Here is a 23,812-nt window from a genome sequence, read left to right on the forward strand (position 1 = left end):
GACTTTCATTTCTTGTCATAAATAATTTTACCAAGAATTCTTCTAAGTTTTGATTTCGGTTTCGATTATAGCTGATGGCACTCTAGTAATCTATTTTTCTTATGAATAATTTTATCAAGAATTCTTCCTAAGTTTTGGTTTAAGCTGATGCACCTAAGTTATATGGATATAACTTTATTTTGGAAATCTCAACTTCATAATATATAAAAATCAATAGAACATTTACTCTATAATAATAATATACGAAATCTACAAGAATTAAAATATCATATTTAAACGTACTTTACAATCAGGCTCTGTCAGGTGTCCCTACTAGCTTATATAAGTACTTTTGCAGTTTTAACAAAAGAACTACAATAATATCAGAGAGTCTCCATTTATGCTGAACATCCACAGAATGCCAACATCAATATATTACATATGAAATAGTCCACTATGGAATTTCCACATGTCCCGCTAGTAAATAACTAGTTTATGATCTTAAGTATTTGAAGAGAGGCTTCCTACCAAAAGAGGTGATATGCAATAAAACAAAAAAACAATATAAGAAAATATTGTTTGAATAATGAATAGTAGACACTATAATATCCTTCTTAAAAGTAAATAGGTCTATAAACAGAAATATTTAAAGACCTAACAATTGCATACACTATCAAAGTATAGTAATAAAAGTTCATGTCAGAATTACTGAACGAAATTAATTTTTTTTTTTTTTAAATTAAGACTTCTATTGGGATTTTGGTGCAGTGAGTGTCCAAGACTGAGCTAGGCAACACCAGCCAATATCCACAGCTGCTCTCCATGCAGTCCAATCCAGAGGGTTGCTATTATGATTTGAAAATGGCTACTCAGCATAGAAGCAGTTCCAGGGTAATACATTCCATAAACAGAAAGTCTTTAAGAAGCTGTGTCTATAAAGTTAAAAACAGATGTACATCTTGTCTGATAATTTTACTATATAAATTGACACAAAGAAATAGTTTGTTAAATAATCTCTACTATATAAAAGGAACATTGTGTGTTTATCCTCCCCCCCCCTCCGACTCAAAAATGACTGGGCCGATTTCTATTAGATTTCACATCTGGCAGTGTTTTTAGGTAGGTTGTGTATTGGAATGTCTGCAATAACTATTGACAATCAAAATAATCCAATGAAAAAAGGAACAGGTGATTTTGACCAAAGTTAACACCTTACACAGCCTAACATCACAAGTGCACTTGAGAAGTTTTTATTACCACACTAGCCAAAAGGTCCAACATAAAATCAACAGTAGGTTCTTTGATATGACGGGCATATTCGAAATGAAACGTTTCTGTTCAGAGCACAATTAAAGTATGATACTTAACGTTTGCATTTTAAACTTTAATTCAAGCCATTATATATAAAAAGAATTTTATAAAATCAACAGTAGGTTCTCTACAGTGCAATGTAGACTACAATGTATTGTAGATTAAATCACTGAGGAGGCATGTAAAGCTTCCTTCCGGTGCACTGCGATGGGCCCCCAACTAGAGCAGACAATCAATCGATTTGATTGAAAAATGGGCAATTTCACTGATTTCGATGACAATAAAAAATAAGGGAGTGTGAAAGAGTCATTGATCATCATTCAATCTCAGGCAACGTAGAAGTAACAGTTCTACAATAAAGGTAGTATTTGATGGTGTATCTTTATTTAAGATACTAACCCGTTTTGGATCAACTTAATGAAGAAACAATACAAGTGGTTATTTTACCTATAGCTGTGCAAGGGGGGGGGTCGGTTTTTATACATTTTTGCTAAAGTAGTATATATAATGGTTATATTCAGGTTTACATACATGTGCGAATCATTAGCCCTAATTGCAGACAGAGAAATGGATACAGGCCAGAGAGTAAATATTTCCAAAAGAATCTCAACATCTCATGCCAGGACCACATCATAAATGAGGAAGTGAAGACCAGGCTAAAACTATTGTAAAAAGAGAAAAATGAAGTGTATTCATTCTTTTTAAATGTTTCATGACGTTTCGGCCAACTCATCTCCTGGCTTTCTTCAATTGATTAACCTTGATGGAATAGGAATGCTGAGTCTTGAAAACTGTATCCCTAGTAATTACTGCCTCCCATAGTAGTTGGGGTCTCGCCATGTTTTGGCCAACTAGTCTTCTGGCCTGCTTGGGTAGGATTAAAGCCGCTATCTTCAAACAATGCTTACCTGGAACCATAGATTAATATTAATTATTTATTTTTTTTTTTTTGTGTTTTTTCAGAACTTGACTTGGTTGTTGTCCCATAAGGATCCAAAAGAAAGACAACTCTGTAATTAGTGAAAACAAAATATATTGAACAGAAAAGCAAATAAAGAGGGTGCTTATACGTCAGTCCAACTACCAAGTATGCATGACTTGTGCATAATGTGGAGATATATTTTCCCGGTTTTTATAGCAAACTAGACTACCCATGACCCGTTGGATCAATATGTTATATTAGCTATGGAATTAATGTATGAGCGTGACACTTGTGACATAAAGAAAATATTTTTTAGTGACAAAACATTTCTATGAAAGTATATTAAAATGAAAAAAGAATATAGATTTCTATGAGTCGTTCTGTTTATAATTGTTTATTTAAAAAAAAAAAAAAAAAAAAAACTTACAGCCATTGAATTACAAGTGATTTGTCATACTTATAGGTAAATGTGCACTGAATAGATACCATAATACTTAAAGTTAAATTCAAAGGTGAATAAAACTAATTAAGACAATGCAGAAATTAACGATGTAAAAAAAAAAAAAAAAAAGCAGAAAGTATTAGTTTATTGGCATAATTTAAACACAAAAAAAATAAACAATTGGGATGCTGAAAACGTACACAGTAAAACAATGTTTTATAGTCGAGTTGATTAGTTACACTGTTATAGGTTTATGTTTATGTACGCATGCACAACCGGAAGTCGTAAACCGGATGTTGGGTTACAACACCCATTACAAGGTCATTTGAGTTTTATAATTATATAGATAGATGGAAGAGTTCATTGTAATTCAGAGGGTGGGCACCACAAAATATATTCTAAAATGATATTTCAAACACAAGCGTGACAGGCAAACGAAAATACTATTTCAAACATGAGCATATTAGATGAAAAAACGTCATTTAAAACTTTAGCATGATAGAAAAAGAACATGATATTTCTTACTTGAGCAGGAAATATCAACTAAAATCTTATTACAAATTTAAGCACAATAGTCTAAAAACATTGAAAGGTAACTCGATAATTAGTGGAAACAAAATATATTGAATAGAAAAGTAAATACAACAAATAAAGGGTGTGATTATAAGTCAGTCCGATTGCAAAGTGTGTATCATTAGTGTATAATTTGTGTGCTAATGCCGAGGAACATTCTCCCTGTCTTTATAATAAATGGAAGAGTCCATTACTATCCATAAGGTGGACACACACCACAACAGGTAGTAAAATATCATCAAAAGTAATTTTTTTTTCATAAGAAATATTCTTTGCTATTGTGGCAGTCATTAGATGTCGTTACATGGTGTATGGAGGAAAATATATAAAGGTGTCGGGTCATCTATATATATAAAAGCGAAAATGTGTGTATGTATGTTCGCTTTTTGTGTATGTCCAAGAAAGGCTTTTTTCAGAGAAGCGCTCGGTCGGCTCACAACTTCTTAAAACTTTTTATATCACATATAAATCATAATATCTCCGAGTTAACAATGGAGCTCGCCTGTCCATTTCATTTGCTTGACTTCGAAAAGATAAATATTCAACAGTTTTCGCTCGACGCATGTGGATTAGGCTTTTTCGTATAATAAAAGCGACACTAATTCTGGCAGTATTTTTCCGGTTGCCGTCGCCATCGCCGGAAATGTCCGAAAGCAATCAGCTTTGATCAATGTGGAAATATTTTCCTTATATCAGACAATTGCTATTCAATTTGGACAATCCCCCTTTTATGGGGAGCTGGTCCCCCCCCCCAACATCTTGGGAAAATAAAAATAAAAAAAGCGTTCCCGCATTAAATAAAATACTACCCGCAGTCAAAGTTGATCTCATTAAGTCATTAAAACGTGCACCTGCAAATTTTAAGTAATTAAATAAATTCAAACGTGTTTCCATTAGTATATTGCGGTGGCCCAATGGTTAACGTCGCACTTTTTTTTTTCACACTTTAATTTCCAACTTTGCCTCAAGGGTTCGGGTTCGATCCTCATACTCACCTACCGAAAAATTGGTCAAAAACATTAATTCCTTCACCCTAAACAAGGCCCTTTTCTACAAGGAGGGTGCCGAAAAAATCATTCCTTCATTTTCTCTGCTCCTGCTACCACAACAATGATGTCATGTTTGACCTAGAAAACGTTCACGTTAGTTTAAACCACCTGCAAGTGTTTTTAAAGGTTTAATTTTATCTGTTATTAAGTGTATGTCTCTTTGGCGTGGGGGTAACGTGTCGGGCATTTTTTTTCCACTTTAGTCTCGATGTTTCGGGTTCGAGCCTGTCTTTCTACCTAAACTTTTTTTCCTCTTTTACACCTTTTTTTTTTCTTTTTTTTTTTTCACGTTTGTTCACTGTTTTGCTTTGTTTTGATTTTTCCAATTTTTCTTAACATCATGTTTTTTTATAATATTAAAACAGGGTCACCCTCTCCTACATACACACGCCTAAACACCCGGGCAATGCCAGGTACCCCCGTTAGTCAATTTATAAAGGGAGATATCGTGACATTCAAATATTCATTCAAATATCATAGACTCCTTTATAATAAAAATTAAATAAAATGCAACACTCAAAAACAAAACGCACAAATAGCAATCAACTCCAACTACCTTGTTTACATGCATGAAAAAAATGGTTTTTATTTGTAATTAGCCTGAGTGCCCGGTGTTGCCCAGGTGTTTGGAGGAGCGGGTTGAGCAAGAAAAAAAAGAATAACAATGGTAGTAGGTAGGTAGGCTCGAACCCGTACTACAAAGAGGAAAAAAACGTGACGTCTTTACTATTGTGTCCTTCGCCAAACAGGAAGTGGCGAAGGTTTAAATTAAGGCTAGTCAATCGAAAAGAGAGGATGACCTTCGAAGATATTGGCGAAAAAAGCGACCTCCCCTTGTAGAAAAATGTCCAGTTGAGGGTGATGTTTTTAGCCAATTTTTCGATATTTGTTGTCCGAAGGGTGGAGCTTCAAATCGATACTGATCTTGTGAAAATCCGTTGCCTCAGCTGAAAGTTTTAGGCAGACATACAAACATATATACATACATACATTTAAACAGAAAAACTCCAAAGAAAATTGTTCATGGTTACTTGGTAAGGCAGAAATTCCTGGTAAGGGTTATCGTTCACATAAATTAATTCTGGGGAGTGCGAAATCCATGGTAAAACCTTTCTTACATCTTAAGATGGAGGTAGGAGCAAATAAAGAAAGTTGCTAACCGATTTGTTTTTCCTGTGAAACGGTATTTATAGTTGGGATTACAACATTCTCAAAATTTCTGGGCTGTTTAAGGTATCCATACGGGCAAAGACAAAAATTAGTCCACATAGTATTTACATGAGCTCCAGATGGAGAATGCATTGAACACTACGCTATTTATTTTACATGGGCAAAGCGGTGTTCTTAGAAATGATGCCTTGAAAATAATTATGATTTAATTATCTCCCTTTAACTCTTCAGCCATAGCGGATTTATTTGCATGACAATTCACTATAAATATGTCCTTTTTTTAGGCATGTGGTCACAGTAGTGCAATGAGATTTAACAAAACTATGACCGCTGTACTTAAAAATAAAAGCTCTGTCATACAGCATGTAACAATATCTGACTACTTTTTCAATAATACAAACCAATCGCATTTCTAACTATGTAAAATAAAAAAAAATAAAAAATAAAAAATGGATATTTTACTTTCCAAAATTAAGAAAAAAGCCAAGTTCTAAAAAAAAAAAAAAAAAAAAAAAAAAGATTTTATTTTTAAATATATTTGCATTTTAGATATAGTTTCAAAGGCATTTTGTTTGTTTATTCAAATTTTCAAATCTCTTAAAGATGCTTCTAAGAGCTTTAGTTATATCTCATTATATAACATCTACAATAATATAGTGTCTGTTTCTTCCAAATTTTATTTTGATGAGTCTGGTGTAAATAAACAGAGACAAAATTTATGTTTTGTTATTTCTTGAACAAGATGTGTGGAAATGTTGTCAATAAATAGAATAAAAAAGGAGTGTTTGGTTCACCTGAGTGATGATTCAATACAATATAACATGTAGGTTGAATAATTTTTCCTCATTTTAAGACCCCCTCCCTTTCTAAAAACACAATATATATCCGCACCAACACCTTCAAATATAGTTAAAGTTAAGCCTTAGTCATATGGAGTTTCCTTTTTGTTTGTATACTAATTAAATCATTACTTTTCAAAGTCAAAAAGCCACTCAAGGATAATGGCTAATGAGTTTATCAATTGGATATGAACAACACCTTAAGAGGGTTTGATGCAATGGGTAGTTGGGAAGAATTAGATTATTTAAGAGGATGGATTAACAAAAATTTGTTAACATTCCGAAAACGGGTATGCTGAGAAGCATCCTTGTGGTATCATGTTCCCCAAACATGGATTTCTTAGAAATGAACATTGTTTATGAAAATTACATTTAGCTTTATGTACACAGAGTGAGAAAGGAAAATTATTTACAGTGGTTGTAGATAGACGAGTTTTTGCTCTGAATGTTTTGCTATACAAATGGAGGGGGTGGGCAGAAGCTATAGCTGTATTCTCCATGCTAAAAAGTGACTATGCTTTTATTAACTGCTATATAAGGGATATATACATGATATAAAGTTTTTGTTTTTTTTTGTTATGTGAGGAGTAGTCACTTCCTCATAGAACAGCATGCTGGAGGAGACAAAAATAAAAAATATCCCCGTCAAAAAGGACCTCCTTGTATTATTTGTATTTGAACTAATGTTTTCATCTTGAATGTTATTTTCACAATGTTTCGGTCAATATAACCTTCAACCTTCTTAAGGTTGGTCTTACCAAACACCGGAATCCTTCTGTGGAACTCTGGCCTATGGCTTAGTGGATAAAGTACTTGGTAAAATTCAGTTGTAAATTACACTCTTCTGGAGGTTGAAGGTTCAATCCTCCATATGGGCAACACTCAGACTACAAATGTGAGGTACTTAGGACTTCTGCTCAAGCATAGCTGATGAAACAAGAGCATGCTAGATCTATGATTAAATAAAGGGTTAAATGCAAAATTCCATGCAAATTCTGGAGTTCAACAATATACTTGAAGACTGGGGGTTACATCAACCAAAACCTTGTAAAAATAATACTCAAGATGAGAACAGTAGTCCAAAGCATCCAAATAATACAAATTATCAATCCCTATCTAAAAAAATTAGAAACATAACTTGATTTCCTTTAATAGAAGAAAGACCCTTGATTTCAGCAAAAAGGATGAGAAGTGACAAAGGACAAATTCAATGTCATAACTTCTGACAACATAAACTTAACTATGTATATCATATAAAAAAACAATTCTATAAACTCTTGCTAAAGTACTGCCTCGTTTTCTTTTTTGTAATTTTTTTTTTAAATTATAGGAAATAGTCTTATAATCTATGTGAATAAAATTTTATGGTTGGTTGGTTGCTTTTGTTTTATGGCATATCAACCTTTTTCAGGTTATTTAATGCAGAATCTAGTTATTTTGAGGAACGATTTTTAATGGAGTATATTTTTTTTTTAAGTCAGATTCTATTTAACCCATAGTTGGGATCCTAACAGATACTACCACTCCGGGTCAGAGTGGACCTGGAAGTAATGGCAATTAAAGGGTGGCTCCACAGTCCGCAAGGTGGGGCCTCACCATCGGATATAGTTTTAGGTCATATCCAGGACCGTTGTATAAAGGGATCTTTTTAAATTTTTTTATAAAGGCCAATTTTTTTAAGATAGGAGAGTATGGCGTGGGGATTGTTTTTATCAAATAACTCTATAATATTGTTTTCTTTGTAAAATCGATTTCTTACGGTTACAAAATCAGTACATTCAATTAATATGTGTTTGATTGTGAGTGGTGTTTGACAAGGTATACAGATGGGTTGGCTTTCTTTTTTTTTAGGAGATATGAGTGGGTTAAGTGAGTATGGCCTATTTTTATTCTTGTTAATTTGACTTCTTTTCTGTTTAGTTTTGTATTTTGTTCTTGTTTTTTTTATTTTTGGCATGATTTCGTGAAGTTTATTGTTAGGGTGTTCATTCCAGTAGGTTTGCCATTTCTCTGTTGTATATGCGTTGGTACGTCTTTTTAGATCTATGTATGGAATTTTAAAATTTGCATCGATTGGGAGATTTAAGGCATTTTTTGCTGCAGAATCTGCTAATTCATTACCTTTAATACCGGAATGGCTCGGTATCCAGCAGAAAATGATTTCTTTTTTACTGTTTAGTTCAGTTAATTTTTGGAGTAATTTTGTGATTAAGGGGTTGTCCATCTTTTTATTTTTAATCGCTTTTAGAGTAGATTGGGAGTCTGAAAGGATTATAAATTTGTTTTTTTTGTTATTGGAGGCGAGTTTGAGAGCTAGGATTAGTGCATGTATTTCAGCACTGAAGATTGAGGTTTCTTTTGGGAGGTTTGATTGTTTTTTGATTGATTTATTGAGTATTGCTGCACTGGCTGTTGCGTTATTTTGTTTAGACCCATCTGTATAGATGTGTGTGTGTGTGTGGTCTGGATACTTTTCTTTGATTTTATCGAGATCATCATAAGTTATTGGATGAGTATGTTTCTTTTCATATTTACTTAAACTTAGGTCGATGTTAGGGGATACGATTTTCCAGGGAGGGGTTTTGAGTAGGACAGTTTCGTGAATTTTAGTTATGGGTAGACTTGCTTCTTTGGAAATTGATTTTATTCTAAGTCCAAAGGTTTTGACTGCATTTTCTTTTTGGTCGCAAAGGTGTTTACGGTTTGGATTTAAAGTGCTATTGTGTGCTGGGTTTGTGGGGTCTGCTGTAAGTTTTGTGTAGTATTTTAGACCAAGGTTTTGATTTCTGAGCATTGGAGGAGTTTCATGTGCTTTCTACAGGGGAGGTTGGAAATGCTCCTAGTGCTAGTCTTAGTACGGAGTGGCATATCGTGTTAAGGGTTTTTAGATATGACTTTCTGGTTAATTGATATATGAAGCTACCATAATCTATTTTTGATCTAATTAATGCTCTATATAGTTTGAATAGTGTGTTCTTGTCAGCTCCCCAATCGGTATGGGCAATGGCTCGTAAGAGTTGTAATGCTTTATTACATTTGGTTTTGATGTGTGGAATGAAATTTAGTTTTTTGTCAAAAATGATTCCCAGGTGTTTGTGTTCATTTACGAATGGAATTTTTTCGCCTTCAATCTGTAAGGTTGGTTACAAAAATGGATGCATTTTGTTTTAGTTTTGGAGAATTTTAAACCATTTTTTGTTGCCCATTTATTAATTTTATTTATGTTATGTTGTAGTTTTCTTTCAATAGTGTGAGTGTATTTAGATCTGTAGCTGATTGAACAGTCATCTACATATAAGGAGCTATGTATATCAGGAGAGAGTTCTTTTATAATGTTATTGATTTTTATGTTAAAGATAGTTGTTGATAATATGCTGCCTTGGGGCACTCCTTGATTTTGTGGGTCTGATAAAGTTGAGTCTATGTGAACTTGGAAAGATCTGTCTGTTAGGAAGTTTTTTATGAATTCAGGTAATCTGTCTCTTAGTCCGATGTTGTGGAGATCTTTTATGATACCATGTTTCCAGGTAGTTTCATATGCTTTCTCAAGATCGAAAAGAAAAAGATGTTACTTGTTCCTTATTGATAAAAGCTTCTCTGATATAATTTTCGAGGTTAGTGATGTGGTCTATACATCCTCGATTTTTTTGGTATCCACACTGGACTTCAAAAATTATTTTGTCATCTAGATACCATATAAGACGGTAGTTAATCATTCTTTCAAACGTTTTGCATAGGAAGCTTGTGAGAGTTATTGATCTGTAGTTTTCTGGGTTTGATGTATCTTTTCCCAGTTTGGGTATTGGTATTATTGTTGCATTTTTCCATGAAGTTGGGAAATCTTTTGTTTCCCATATTTTATTATAAATTTGGAGAAGGAGTTTTAATGATTCTGATGGAATTTCTTTAAGGAAGCTGTAGTGTACTTCATCTGGTCCTACAGCCGAGTTATGGGATTTTTCTATGGCGGTTTCTAGTTCATTGAGGGAGAAGATTTCATTGTAAAGCTCTTGGTTTGTGGAGTTAAAGTTTATTTTGTACTTTTCTTCATGTTTAAGTATTTGAAATTGTCTATTGTAGTGTTTTGATGATGAGTTTTCGGCAAAGGTTTTAGCTAGTGTGTTAGCAATATCTTTTTTATCAGTTATTTTCTGTTTATTTGTGACAAGGTGTTTGATTGGATTCGGATTATATTTTCCAGCTATTTTCCTAATCATTTCCTAGACGGTTTTGGGTTTAGTGGTGATGTTGAGTTTTTTGACAAATTGTTGCCAGCAGGATCTTTTGCATTCTTAATTGTTTTTCGAGTTTTAGCTCTTTGGTGTTTGTATTCTATTAAGTTGTTCGTTGTGGGTTGTTTTATAAATTTTCTTAAGGCTGCCTTTCTGTCTAATGGCTGTTTTACATTCTGGATTGAACCATGGTTTGTTTTTTTTTTTCCAGAAGGAGAATTTTTGGGTATGCATTTTTTGGCTATTGTTATGAGTACTTCTGTGAATTCTTCTATTGTTTGGATTTGATGTTCTGTTAGTTTTAGCAAACAAAGTTCTTTAAATTTGGCCCAGTTGGCTTTGTTTGTGTTCCACCTGAGTATGTGGTTTTGGATGGAGTTACTGTAATAGTAATAGGGAAGTGATCACTTTCACAGGGTTCTTTGTAAGTGCTCCATGTATAATCCAAGAAGCTTAATAGATCACACATGGTAAGATCAATGGCACTAGTTGATCCGTTTGCTGGATTTAAGTATGTGGGATTTTTTTGATTGAGAAGGCACAAGTCATTTTTGTTAATTGTTCAATTTTGTTTCTTTTTGAGTTTGAGACTTCGCATCCCCATAACATACTGTGGCAGTTAAAGTCTCCTAGAAGAATGAATGATGAAGGTAGTTGTTTTATTAAATTTTCTAGTTCATTTTCATTTATTGGTTCATGAGGAGGGAGGTATATTGAGCAGATTGTGATTGTTTTGTGTAATGTGACTTGAGTTGTAATTGCTTGGAGATTTGTTTTGACCGAGAAACTGTTTTGAGGTATGTTATTCTTTACAAGAATTGAGGTGCCTCCATTAGCACGTAGGCCTGTGTTATGGAAATGGTTGTATTGTTCATAGTTTAGTGTTTTGAAATGGTTATTGTTTTGTAGGAAGGTTTCTTGTAAGCAAACAATGGCTGGGTTGAAGAGTGAGATCAGTATAAGAAGTTCATTATATTTAGATCTTATTCCACGACAATTCCATTGGATAATTTGTGTTTTATTTCTATCCATGAGGTTGTTTAGTTTTCCTCTATTTCCATCTCTTTAGAGGGTTTATCTTTTGTTGGAGTTTGTGTCTTTGGTGAAGTGTTTTGCTGGGTTTTTTCTTTTTTTTGTTTGGATCTGGACGTCGATCTGGATCTTGCTTGAGATGTTGCCGTTTTGGCTTCTTGTTCATTTTTTCCCTCTTGATTACTTGCTTTTGGTTTCTTTTTTTTTATCTAGAGTGTTTTCGGTTTCCATTTTTTCTAGAATTTGGAATCTATTTTGAGTGTCTATTGTTTGGTTTTCTTCTTTTCTGAAACGTTCTTTATTTGCTGTTTTATCATTGCTTATGTTTTTATTAATTTCTGGTGGTTGTTTTGTTGGTTTCTATGATAATTTTTTTAATGGTTCTGTTGTGGATGGAATATTATTTTCTTTGTTTGGATTTGTTATTTCTATTTTGTTTCCCAGATTTGAGTATTTTTCTTTTAGGCTATTTTGAAATTCTGGCCATTCTTTAATATTTAATGTAATCAGTTTGTTTATCAGCTCCCTATATTGATCATGTATTTCATTATGTTGGTATGGTTTAGTTGTCTTTTTTGTTGTCTCAGCATATATGTTATCTTTCATGTACGTCTCAACTACTTTTCTGGCTTCTGGAAAGGTTGTGTTTTTCTTGTACTTTACTTCTATAATTTCTCTTTCTTTTTTATATGTTTTGCATATTTTAGAGAAGACCGGGTGATCAACAGTTTGTGCATTTCACCTCATTTATGCATTTTTCTTCAGTGTGGTCAGGTTCTTTGTTGCCGCATTTTCCACATATTTTTATTCCTTTACAGATGTCCATATTTTTGGCAATGGAAACATCTTAATGGGGCTGGGATATATTGGTCTACTTTTACATTTAAGTAGCCAATTTTTATTTCCTTAGGTATTGTTGATTTGTTAAACGTTAATATGTGTTGGTTGTTATTATTTTATTGTTTCTTTTTATGTTTATGCGGATGTGGTTGATTACTCCTTGTTTTTCTAATTCGGTTTTTATTTCTTCTTCAGTTGCCAGCGATAGTTCATAACTCCGAATTACTCCTTTCGAAGTGTTTAGTGTTTTATGGGGAAAGACTTTGCACTTGTACTTATGGAAGTTCTTCATTTTGAGTAGAGATTGAGCATCTCTAAGATTGGTTATCTCAACTAGTAGACTTCCATCTTTTGTTTTTTTGATCATTTTTGGTTTATTTTTTGTGGATGTTTTTTCTATTAGGAAAGGTGATAAATTTCCAATTTTTTTTATTTTCGATTAATTCAATAACCAAGAATCATGGGAAGTTTCCTTTGTCTATAGTTGGAACGATTTTTCTAGTTTTTAATTTTTGTTCTTCATCTGAGCTTGAAAGGTCAGAGTCAGAGGAATTGTTTCTTTTAAGGGTTTGAGGGGGATGCTTTTGTTTTTATCAGCCATGGATTTTGGGATTTATTTTTCATCAACCACGCTCCCTACCCACCTTGGAGTCCAAAATTGGGGCACAGTAAGGGGGAAACCCATTCGCCTTGACCATGTCAGGGCTACGTGGAGGATATACTCTTTTGGTAAGAAGTTCTCAAGCACTATATTTTCTGTTCAATATGTCCTCAAAAATACATTTGTTCAGATGGAGTGTTGAGTTCTGATCTTTCCAATTGATTGACCCTTGCCACCACCTTCTAGCACTTACTTGGTTTGCCTATTTTTTGTAGTGGGGGAATAAATAAAAAAAAATAAATAAATTAAAAAAAAATTTAAAAAAAAGTTGGGAGTACCTTTAAGTTTCGTTCTTTGTTGTGGTAGTTGGTACTTTGGGTGTAAGTGCTAGGGCTTGGCGTGACTAGCCGATTGGTTGGATCGGGCCTCTCCGACCGCCCGTCTAGCCAAAGCAAGGTAATGTGTTGCAGTGCCTAGACTTTTATGCACCCAGGTCTAGGTTAGCTCAATCACCAGGATCACGTCCTAAGGCATTACGGGTAGCAACCCACGGCTAACTGGTTGCCCCATTGAGGGATTTTTACCCTCTGCAGGGGGGCAGTCGGCTTATTCTAGTGCCCTACCAACAGGGCAAAAAAAAGGGGGGGGCGACGGGGTTGGTAAGTAGGGAAGGAAAAGGAAAGGAGAGGGGAAGGGGGTGGTTGTTTTTGTTTTTGCAGAACATAATTAAGTTTTACAAAAGAGAACAGAAAACAAAAACAGAAAATCGATGTAGGTGCATTTCGTCTCAGGAAGCCAATAGACACCTGATCTGGTAGCACCAGGGAATATTAGCTTTAATGGCCATGAGAACCCACAAAATGATTTCATTAATACCACAATACATAGTTATTTTCTTCATTGATGGCATCTCAGATAAATTAAATACTGTTTATCTTTGGTTTAATAAAAAAAAATAAGCCTGAAAGTACTTGCTTTAAACTCCTCAGCCTAACGTTCACAGGGAACATGAGTTGGAACAGTTACATTGAGAGCATTGCCAAGACCACTGAAGAAGGTAGATTCTCTCTACCGTGCTAGAAAACTACTAATGCCTGAAAGTATCTTGTACCTCTATAAGGTCATCATTCACCCATGTATGGAGTATTGTTCTCACTTGGGCTGGTGCATCTGCTACTAGTCTCTCACTCCTAGATAGAGTTCAAAAGAGGTCACCAACCTGATAGGTCCTGCACTGTCATCTAAGCTTCAGCCTCTGTCCCATCGATGAAATGTTGCATCCCTCTGCCTGTTCTACAAGTACTTTAATGGTAGATGCTCTGACGAACTGTAAGCATTTGTACCCCCTAGACCTAAACTCCAGACAAACCAGACAAGCAGCTAAATTCCACCCCTACACAGAGATCCCTAGATGTAAAAGAGCTTTTTACTTCATTAGTTTCTTCACCAGAAATGCTAAACTTTGGAACTCCCTGCTTCCCCAACTGTACCGATATGCAGAAGGTCAAGTGTAATGTGAACAGATATCTTGCTGCCCAACTCCCTCTACATAGTACCCTTGTAGCCTACATCAAAGTGACAATGTGCCTGATTTGGGGTGAAAATGTAAAAAAAAAAAAAAAGCTGTAATACTCAACTTCGGCCAATATATTTCTATAGCTAGAAATAACTTTCTAATTAACATTTTCAAGATTCAAATTCCCCAATAAACACAGCAAAACATGGAGTTTGACTTTTTTCCTTTTCACGAGAAAGTCGCCACTTATCAAGACCCAGAGACAACTCGAGAATAAGAGTTATGGAGTGTAACGTGATCAGTGAGACAACAGTTTAATGGTCGTTTGCAGTAGAAATTGGGTAAAATTTAATGATTTAAGAGAACACTCAACAAGAACTTATTTAGATTGGATTTGAAAATGACTGTTGTAGTCAATTGGAAAGTAGGCCTGCGGTACAGAGTTCCACATGCAGGCAATTCTAGGAAAGAAATTTTGTTCATGGAATTTTCATTTAGATTTAGGAGAGTGGGGGAGAAATTTTTGACAATGATCATAGCTAGAGGAGTGCTTATTATAAAAGTTTTGCAAAGAGGAAATAGATTGATGCTCAGTCGAGCACTTGCCATGAAAATAACTGTAGAGTAGAGATAGAGTTGCAAACTCTTCTATAAGAAAGAGGTTGCAGAACACCAGAAAAGCACATCACATACTAGCTTTCAAAACCAGTTTTGAACCTTATCAAGGCAGGAATGCATCTTCTGAGCAATTCCTCCTCAGTACTTCATGTTAGGATGTATTTGGCTTATGCAGGTGGAGAACTGCGTCAAAAATGGAAACAAAACAAATGCCTCTCAGCCAATTTTTTCATGCATACAGGAATTCAAAAATAATTAAAAGCCGGGTGTTTTCTCTCAGCCCCTAAAACTACATTTTCTATTATTCAAGCTATGGTCCTGTGTAGTTCTAGGAGGTCCACCCTCCCAGGCTTCATCTTATCACTTTTTTTTTTTTTTTTTTAGAAGGGATTAAGTTATTGTTAATGGTCTAAGGTGCTCCTACCGAAGAATACCAGGCAATTTTTTGCAGGCCAAAATGCTTTTCCTCTAGAGCAAATCCTACTTTTCCAACTTTGTATCACATCTTTACAGCTGGGAGAAAGATAATCAAATTCAGAAACCTTTTGTGAATTTAGACTATAATCTTTGATTCTAAACTAAAACTGGGTATTATGTATTAACAATATCTCTCAGTGAAACCACTAATTTAGAAAAGTCGGAAAACATTTTTTTTTTGTCCACAACATATTTTATGTGGCCTTGTTATTTTTTAGCCAACATGGTTATAAAGAAAGCATAATCTTTCAAATTTATAAGTGGCCATTTTTAATGATTTTTGCTTTGGTGTAAAATAGTGTCCATCTGCATATTTAAGAACTACAAGAGAAATAGGTTTACATTCAAAAATATACTCTATCCTCAGGTTTTGAGATTCTTTACAGAATTTCATCCAGAAAATAGCCTCTTGTATGAGAAAGAGGTTTGTATAGAAATTACAAGAAAGTAGTATTTTTTCTTTTTTTTATAATTAGAAACATCCTTTGTGTTATTGTGGCAGTCACTAGATGTTTATAGTGAATAATATATAAAGGAGCCAGGCTCAATTTAAATATTCATTCAAATATCATAGAATCCTTTATAATTAAAAAAAAAAATAGAATAAAATGCAATTTTGATTGGACTTGAGGACTGATTTCTCGGTCAGGGTACCTAAACCTTGGAATGTAGAGATGTAGTAAACACGCAAAGAACACAGCAGTTCAAGGCGAAATTGTGTAAATTTAAAATAAATTTAAAACAAAAGTGTAAGCATGCATTTTAGAGTTAAAAAAATGTTTAAAAATTAAAATAGGTTCAAATAAAATGCTCTTGAAATTCATAATTTATTTACGTTAAAAAAAAAAAATAATAATAATTCTTAAAGTTACCTCCTTTTTACATTTTTAGATTTAAGATTGACCGCTTAGGTAATTACCTAAGCGGTCAATCTGTTTATTGTTTGAGTTTCAATTTCAATCAACCTATTTGGATTGAACGTGGCTCCACTTATGAAGGCCATCATCAGGAGGAAGCTATGAACCATACATCAGCCTATATGGATGACATCTTTGTTGACAAGGACGTTGTGCTCGTGTTTTAAGTAAAGTAATATTTGGCTTGATTTGGATTAGAATGTACGGTAAGGACCCAGAAACAGCTGGGGAGGGCACATGTGTTGGAATTGGTGGTCTCAAAAGAGAACTGTGTCCTGGTCGAAGCAAGGAAACACTCCATAAGTTCCTATTATTGTCACACTTCAAACTGTATTCTCCATATGCAGAAGGCTTGTTGAGCACCTCCCAGTGTGTGTGTGGCTCCGTGTAGCATGCGGGATGATCAAGAGAAAAGTTAGTTTAATCACAAACAGCTTGTAATGACAAGGTGACAGACTTCCTACTCCATAATATTATGAGAGACTATAGATTCAGTGAAGTGGAATGATCCAGCTTGTAGGGACTGGTACATGGACGGCTGGGAACTGAACATATGGGTCAATGCCAGCATGCTAGCAACCAGGGTTGCATTGGAAAGACATGGGACAATGTTGGAGCATACTTATTGGTTGCGACCCGAGAACGATGTGCAGCATATTAATCTGGCCGAACTGGATGCCATGTTGAAGGCAATTAACTTGGCACTTCAGTGGCAGACCAAGGTGTTGCACGTAAAAACAGATTCTGAATGCATATGCAACTGGATGTTGGACACTCTCTGCAGGAAAGGGTAAGTTCACACCAAGGATGCAATTAGGAGATGATTAAGCACACTGAAGGAACTGGTAAAAAATACAAGGTCTCAGCGCATGTAATATTGATTGCATCAATTCACAACATGGCCGATCAATTGATACACATGCCACAGTGGTGGTTCAATGCCATGAAGAAGAGCGGGAGATCCGAGCCCCTGATTGGTGCAATGCATGTAGCTAAGTTGAACATAGCCATTCACAGAAGCAGTGGATACTCAAGTGTGCAACATACCACTCATTTCAACAGAGGAGTTTGCTCTGTGACAATGAAAGCAGCAGGTAAGTTGCCTCTACAAACGTGTAAAGAATGTCAATCTATAGATCTGAGAAAAAGGAAAATTAGAGATGAGCTGTGATTGACAATGGTTGGGGATGGATATTACACACTATTTCCTAACTCTTACAGATTGTGGCCCGTCGTGGTTTTCCATGTGGAGGCAATTAGCACAGAAGGACACTACAAGCGTGATTCATGAACTGGAAGTGGTCTTTTGTGAATTCAAAACATTCCCAGACAAATAAGGCATGAACTTGAGATTTTATTGCGTATATGTCCTGCCTAGAAATGACATAGCCAAGTGGCGCCACGATTCTGTGAAAAAATTGTAGTCAGAATGCACTGTACCATACCAGAGGCTGCCTACTGGTACTATTTGAACCCAAAAGAAAGACTATTTGACCACGACAACCAATGCCATTTACAGTTACGAGGTCCTGAACAGTTCCTATCAGGCTGAAGACTGCATTTGAGTGAAGGCATCAGAGAGTCGCTATACACCAAAGTTTGGTAACAGATAATTAGTCAATAGTGTGTCCTGGTGAATGGAATACCCCGACATGTAAAAGACCTGCACCCCCACTAGTATCCTCTCGTCAAAAGATTGTGATAGCATAACATCTTCAAAGAGCAGGTCAGAGAGTTTAGTATATGACGACGAAGCAGAGACAAATGCTTGGAGCATGCTTACAAAGGCAAAGGAGCTCTATTTAAAGAATGATTGATCAGATCCTAAAAATGGTTGAGAAAATAATTGAGCAGTAAATGACAGATGAGATGCTGTTAAGTTTTATGCCTGAGACAAATGTAAGAGAACCATTTTGATAAAATAATTGCATTTTGATTTGTTGATTTGAAGAAAGCTTTTGACAGAGTGTTAAGAGATGTTTTTTAATGGTGTGCCTTGATAAATTAGCGGTAACAGAATGGCTGGTGAAGATTAAGAAGGTAATTCAGAAGAGATGCTTTGTGTTGATTTAGAGTTTGTGAAACAATGGGAGGTTTACTAGTTAAGACTTGGGGGAATGCTATGAAAAGTAAAAGTCTGAGAGTTAATGTTACTAAAACCAAACTGATGAGCAGTGGTTGTCGTGTTGGAAACGTCTCAGAGGAAAGTTTTTAATCAAACATTCTTGTCATATTACAAGGGTAATTCCAAAAGTGTTACATTGTGTGTATATGAATATGTTCCATAACAACGCACATGTTGAATAGTGGGGTTTATATTTTATCTGCATATTCATGTACGTGTAAATGCGTGTATGTATATACGTCATTATTTAGTTGATCATCTGGTGTGTATATTTTAACATTTATGCAACAGTTCTAACAGAAAACTATTGACGTGGACGTATTGAAACAGTTGTAGACAAAAAGTCCTTTTTAACAGATGTAAATAACAACACATACTTGAATTATTTACAAACATTTATTTTCATGATTTCAGTTGACATCTTCGAAGATTTGATGTCTTTACATCTTGGCTGCCTAAGGAAACGCCGCTCACCGCATCATGGAGAGACCAACTCCCCCTTTTGAGTCTGTTCTCTCTGATATCCAGCTAACAACCGACTAGAATCTCCCCAAATGTTCATCTCGTTACGTGTCTCAGACCAACAGCTGATGTAACCTCAATCTAGTTATTTGTTTATGCAAACCAAAATCATGTTTACATCTATTTTCACATTCCTTTTGTAGCGATATCATTATTTGCTGTCAATCACTTTTTTCCAATCTAATTGTTTATTTTTCTAATAATAATTGATCCAGCGACCTGCTGTCACTCAAATCAATTAATAATAATGTTTTGAACCTTGGCCCTGCTTGCCACAATTATCACAGATACTATGCTATGATCACAGCCCAAAGGATCACAACATTAAAAAAGTAATACATCCTATTTTTTAACTAGAAAAAAACTGAATAGCTACGAAAACACGAGTGGTACCAATAAAATGAGCAACCTTTTGTGCTCCAAAATTTACTTTACATAATCACAATCCTCAATGCAATCTAGCAATTGGTGGATGCAGTACATGGGTGTTCAGAGCATGCTTTGTCACTCACATCCGTCACCACTCTGAAATCGACAAACCCATCTAACTGTGCTAACATCAACTGCATTAGTTTGTAGTGTTTGGTTGTTTTAGAGTAGATTTTATCGTTTTTGTTTCCTGCCCTGCAGTACATGAATGAGTTTTGCAATGGGAGAGGGAAAAGAGTTACAGTATTAGTGTTTGGTATATTTTAAGTTAGGAAATTAGTTAGGAAGTGGAGGAGATAGAAAGAAAAGGGGGAAATGGGAGACAATTTATTCTATATGCTAGCCTAGATAGATTTATTATATATGCTAGCACACTACCCGATGTTGCCCAGTCGTAAAATACAAAAATATGCTTAAATATATTTTAATTTGAGTAGATTTTGTATGTATCATTACAGAACGAATTCCCTATTGGTTTATTCGATTCAATATATTGTAATAATTTCAAAAGTTAAAAAAAAAATTTTTTTTAATTTAAAAAAAAAATAAAAAAATTTGGGTGCCATCACGTAAAATTGAAACCAAAACATTTAGCTCTCCAGCATTATTTGTTACCATTTGAGCTAAGTTTACGGGCATATAAAAACTTTACAAATTAACCAACTTTAATTCATATAAAAGCATCTTAAATCGACTTTGACCACTAACAGCTATTTTACCGGCTAAAAACCAAATTGAATTTGTTCCACAAGTCCAAATCCCCCATATATCAAGTTCCAGGTCTTTAGACCCAAAATTGACAGTTTGGTTGAGAACATTCTGCACACAGACATGGTCACTTTCTCTCATATATATATATATATATATATATATATATATATAGAGAGAGAGAGAGAGAGAGAGAGAGGGGGGAGAGAGATAGATAGATAGATATATATATATATATATATATATATAGAGAGAGAGAATTAAAAAAACAATTTTATTTCGATCATTGTGTAATCTAAATAAAACCTGAACCATTATTTGACAAAAAAATAAGTTTTTGAATAAAGGAGACCGAATAAAAGTGGAGTGTTTGCTCGTAGCCATAGAGTAAGGCTCTGTGTGAGCTCAAGATTTATCTTCCTAGGCATTATGGTATTTATGCACTTATGTTACCATGCTCAAATAACATTTTGAAAGCCATTCTTAACATGGAAAGGGGGAGTGTCGCGGTTTCAAAATCATAGTCTATTTTCCTTTGTTTTTCTTTGTTCTTCACCCCCCCCCCGCTGTTTTTCTTTGCCTTCCCTTAATCAAAGGACATCATAGGCTAACACAAGCTAAACATGAACAATATCCGGGTTCAGTGAATATGTTCACTTCCCTTTCTTTCTGTCCTCGACTCCTCTACGCATGTCGGAATTCAAATATATCAAGCAAAATGCCAATAATTTAAACAATTGACCTTTATTTTTAGACGAAATTAATTTAAATGGAATCAACAAACTCCCAAGCTACTTTGGATTGCATAAATTTCGTTCTAGAATTAATTAGAGTCGTTTGTTTGTCTTGTGTGGAGCGACACCACTACTATCACTCCAACCAAATGAATACAGTCTGCTTCAGCCCAGTCAGAGAGCTCGGTTGGCAGACTGGCCTGGGAGTAGGAGGAGGCTCCCGAAGTGCGACTGACGCTACCAGTCACATAAGGGTTCCCAGCATCAGCAGCCGTCTTAGCAGAAGTTCAAACAGCCCTTCTCAGGGATAAGTTTTTCTACTAATGCGATTCACTACTGCTTGCCTCCTGAGACCCACTAGCAGCAAATTTCACTTCCTGTCTCCAGCACTTCCTGCAGGCTTCCAGCCCTTGGTGCTTCCAGCTCACTCCAGCAACTTCTAGCTCCTCCTGCAGCTTTCCGGCGACCTCGCCAGCACCTTGCTCCTCTGGTCTGCAACCTCACCTGTACCGCGTTCCCCGGCCTGCGACCTCGCATGCACCTGGCTCCCTACCAACCTACCATTCCTTAACACTGACCCCCGCATTCTCAGTGTCCACTGTTCGTTCCGGATCGCCCTGACAGCCAGCGATCATCTAGACCCAGCAAGCAACCCTAAACCACGCTACATCTAGAGTACCTGTTCCAGACCTCATGACCTTAGCCTCGTGATGTGCAACTTTCCGGACAACCAGCATCCTGGTTTTCTAAATAACGTTATTTCATCCGTAAACTACACAAGTAACCTTTTTTTTTTTTTTTTTTTAGATGTGGGAAGAATCTTATGTTAAATCGACTTACTTCGTATCACATCCATTTCGTAGAGTGAGGAGGAGCTAGATAATACCTATCCCATATTTGCATCATGTCGGTATCACCAGGCCACCTTTCCTTGCAGCATCTCCTTTCCGGAAGTGGCGGAAATGGGCTTATTGACTATCATTTGTGGCACTCTTATGTTGACCTGTTCCCATACAGTGTCTTTTTGAGAAGGGGGAGGGGGCTGAATATCATCAGATTTAGAGACCTTGTGTCTAACTTTACCCATGTGACAGAGGGTAAGTTTACGGTTAAAAAATTTCGTATGTGTACATATACGTTAGTTATGCTTGAAGCCGAATGCCCTGGAAAAGTAATTTCTTATTATCTACCAGTTTTAAAATAGGCACACCAACTGGACTGTTTTTCAGAACAACAATGTTTTAAAACTGGTAAACAATCAGAAGTGAATTTTCCAGGGCATTCATCATCAAGCACAAATATCAGCTGACGTAAGTGTAAACAATCACAGATGGAACTTGATTTTAACCAAGCTTACGTACAGATATAAAAATGGGCATGGTGTGTGTGTGAACAGAAGTTAACAAATCTCATGTTAAGAATGGGGTTTCTAAAAAAATGTTATTTGAAAATCCGGCAGTTGTACAGTTTAATCAAGACATTAAAAAAAATGAAAATATCGAAAAAGGTTATATTGTACGTATCCGTGTTGGACTGAAGATCTCCGGAAAAAAAAAAAAAAAATTCATTTAATTCGATCGAGTAGTTTTATTTATTTATTTATTTATTTTACAGCGGAAAAACACGTTTTTATGACAGCACGTTGAAGGTAGACATCTTTGAATTTTTAGAACACGCCACGGGGAGATAACTCAATTTAAAGCGCCGACACTCCCTCCCCATCTTTAGTACTAGCTTTTCTTCCTAAAAATCGAACCTTTTGCTCGGTATAATAAATTTTTTTCGCTGTAAGAAAAATAAAATAAAATAAAAAAATATTGATGAAATTAAGTTAAAAAAATTTTTCGAAGAAGTTCATTCCATAACGGATAGGTACAATTTAAACTTTCGATATTTTCATTTTTTCTTGATTAAACTGTACAAGTACCGAAAATCCAATTATTTTTAACATTATTAATGCTAACCATTCTGTACCTTCAGCTTTTTAACTTATTTTTAATAGTAGTATATAAATATATGTCGATAGAAATATTTGAATCGGTTCTTATTGTCACGGAAGTGAGGCGATGTTTGTAGGTCAGCCATGATGGAATAAAATATGAAAGGTATTCACACATTCAAGTCAGGACAATCAGAGATTGCTTTTTGATTGAATTTTTTTAATGTCATTTCAAATCTTAAGTTTATAGAAAAGAAATAAGAAAGACAAGTTTTTCAATCGCGTTTTTAGCTAATTTATTTCAAAGAGGTTCTATAAAGTCTATAAGGACTTTTTTCATAAAAAATAAGGGTACTCCATGCAGCAATCATGCAGTCATGACTCATGCACTTATTGATCCGTGCTGAAATAACGTTATTTAAAAAGCCATTCTTGACATGGGGAGGGGAGGGTATTTTGTGCCTATTCTGTACTTTAATCTTACAATTGAATAATAAAAAAAAACCCATAAAACTTTAATTAAACTTGGAAATACGATTTAAAAAAGCGCGGATCAGTAAGTGCATTAGCACCAAAATAAGAAATTCAGGTAACATGATCTTTTCGTTTAGCCTTCATTTTATTTGTAATTAATTTAATGCGTTTTGCTTTTTAGACACGTTACGAAAATTAATATGACAAAATAAATCTCATCTTTAAATAGTTTGAAATCGATCTATCATCGTCAGCTAGTATCTGATCGGCACAAATCAAAACGAACGACCCAAGACAACTATGCACTTGTTAGCGTGCTGAAATAATATTTTGAAAGCCATTCTTAATATGGGGGTGGGGAGT

At 35.0% G+C, this 23,812-nt stretch overlaps 1 protein-coding gene across 1 annotated transcript in view; it reads right to left on the minus strand.

The window, feature by feature from the left end:
• Window positions 1-23,812, minus strand: part of LOC145246720 (neurexin-4-like) — a 302,693-nt gene that overhangs the window by 187,968 nt on the left and 90,913 nt on the right. The window lies entirely within an intron of this gene.

Source organism: Euprymna scolopes, chromosome 24, assembly GCF_053919585.1.
Source record: "Euprymna scolopes isolate OS-2025 chromosome 24, ASM5391958v1, whole genome shotgun sequence".
Taxonomy (NCBI): Eukaryota; Metazoa; Mollusca; class Cephalopoda; order Sepiida; family Sepiolidae; genus Euprymna; species Euprymna scolopes.